The 2,574-nt window shown below is 48.7% G+C and overlaps 1 pseudogene; it reads right to left on the bottom strand.

The window, feature by feature from the left end:
• Positions 1-759: 759 nt before the first annotated feature.
• Positions 760-1,491, bottom strand: LOC113915218 (annotated as a pseudogene).
• Positions 1,492-2,574: the final 1,083 nt, after the last annotated feature.

Here is a 2,574-nt window from a genome sequence, read left to right as displayed (position 1 = left end):
AGCAGAGAGCTGGATGTGGGACTCGGTCCCAGGACTCCGGGATCATGACCTGAGCCAAAGGCAGACACTTAATCAGCTGAGCCACCCAGGTGCCCCGAGGCTTATCAATATTGTTAATGTCAAAGAATCAGTTTTTGTTTTTATTGATTTTCTCCATCGTTTTCACTTTTCAATTCCACTGATCTCTACTGTTATCTTTATTATTTTCTTCTTTTTGCTTGCTTTGGGTTTATTTTACTCCTATTTTTCCAGTTTTTCTTTTTTTTTTTTAAACACTTCTAAGAGGCTTTATATTAAAGATCATGTAGAACAGAACCATCTCTCAGAAACCTAGGCATCAGGAAGGAACTTTGATGGGTTCTTTCTGGGGCTTTTCTCATGGGGACAAAGAGATGACGGGAGGAAATGTTAGAACACGAGAGCATGTGACAGATGAAGGGAGGCAGAGGTGGGAAGAGGGTTTTCCAGCCACAAGGCCACCACATTCAGGTTCAAAGAGAAGTCAGAGCGATTGGGGGGGAACCCCAAACACAACAAAATAAAACCCAAGTCAGAGGAAAAAAGGGTTTCATACAACACAGTATCAAAAAAGTAAAAGGAACACACTAAATGCACAAACTGGTGGCAAGTTAAGTCCATAGCCCATTGTAATAGGTCCTTCCAGCACCAATCAGGTTTCTTCTCCATCTGTTATCTCAAGGTTATTGACAGATGTGGTGACTTTTGAACAAGAGTCTCTCACGGGAGGGTGGGCAGGTTTCAATCACTGGTTTCTGGATCTGTTTGTGCCATGTAGGCATCCAACTCGGCATCTAGGTATCCTTTTGTTTTCGACATGTATGCATCCAACTTGTCGTCCAGCGGCTCCTCGGTCAGTACAGGGCGAGTGACGGCACCTCTCCCTCGTCCACGTCCTCGGCCTCGACCTCCAAAGCCCCCTCTTCCCCGACCTATCCTATCCCGACCTCTACCACCGATTCCGCCACGACCCAGAGCTCCACGCCGTAGGCGCTCTCTCCCAGGACCTTCACGACCTCGAACACCACCTCTTCTTAAGCCCATTCGGGGAGCTACGGCTCGTCCACCTCGGAGCGACATCCCGCCCCTAAGCGGGGTTCTGGTGGCACGTCCCCCATGTAGTCCTCCTCGGGGTAAGCCTCTCTGGATTATGGGCAGGCCTCGTCCTCCGATTGCTCCCCTGGCCAGGGTCCCTATGGGTCAGCCTAACCGTGCCTGGATGTTACAATTACCCAGGCGCTGCTTTAAGCTCTTCTGCTTAAGTTTTAATGCTGCCGGGACAGACGGTCTATTCTCCATCTGCTGGGCCAGTCTTCTGTTTCTGGCACTGGCTAGCTGCTGTTGTTGCTGCATCGAAGCCCGAATATTCACTGGCATCAGCTGTTTGTTTTTCAGCATATTAGTAAAGCGCTCATTTAGAGACATCTTGGTGGTGCTTTTTAGCACAACTTTGGGCGCTGACTGTGCAGCCATCTTCAAATCCCAAGAATCGAAGGAAACGGACGCCAGTGCACCCCCCCCCCCCCGCCCCCGGGGCTGCCACCACGGCTGCGCGCTGGCTGGGGCCCAGCGGAACCTGAGTTGACTTGGTGGGCGGTTGGTTAGAGATGTAAGCGGTAGGTTGCTGGGTTAGCTCGTTGTTGCCAGCCGTCTGTCTGATCGGCCGGTCCGCCTGCTCGCCCGGCCTGCCCTTTCCTGCCTTGCGTCGGTGCCACCACAGCCGCCGTCGCCCCCTCCTCCCTCTCAGCGTCCAGTTTTTCTTTTTTTAATGGAAGTTTAGGTTATTGATTTGAGACCTGCCTTCTTTTCTTAGACAAGTAACTAAAAAAATTTTTTTTTAAGATTTTATTATTTATTTGACAGTGAGCGAGAGCGCGAGCACAAGCAGGGGGCATGGGAGAGGGAGAAGCAGGCTCCCCGCTGAGCAGGGAGCCAGAAGTAATCTAAAATTTTTAAAAATCTTTATGGAAAATTCTGTGTGGTAGAAAAATACTCAGACCTAGCATTAGGAGCATTAGGGTGCCTCAGATTTAATTTTAATGCAAGGCAAGAATTATGAATCCATCACCTCATTTGAGAGAGGGGAACAAATGATTCCAATATAAACTATTGGAGGGGGAGATGAACCATGAGAGACCATGGACTCTGAGAAACAAACTGAGGGTTTTAGAGGGGAGGGGCTACGGGGATGGGTTAGCCCGGTGATGGGTATTAAGGAGGGCACGTATTGAATGGAGCACTGGGTGTTGTATGCAAAGAATGAATCATGGAACACTACATCAAAAACTAATGATGTAATGAATGGTGATTAACATAACATGATAAAATAAAAAAAAAAATAAACTGGATGGTCCAGCGCAGAATTAATCACAGAGTAATAATAGGACAAGAACTGTCAGGGAGCAAAGAATGGACAAAGCATTCTCTGCAACAGTGTAGGAACCTTTCCTGCAAGGTTCTTGGTCTTTTCTACAAAAAGGCATTGGGGGGCGCCTGGGTGGCTCAGATGGTTAAGCGTCTGCCTTCGGCTCAGGTCATGATCCCGGGGTCCTGGGA

This window comes from Zalophus californianus, chromosome 11 (assembly GCF_009762305.2).
Source record: "Zalophus californianus isolate mZalCal1 chromosome 11, mZalCal1.pri.v2, whole genome shotgun sequence".
Taxonomy (NCBI): Eukaryota; Metazoa; Chordata; class Mammalia; order Carnivora; family Otariidae; genus Zalophus; species Zalophus californianus.
Note: the sequence above shows the minus strand (reverse complement) of the source record. Positions and strands in the feature narration are given on the sequence as shown.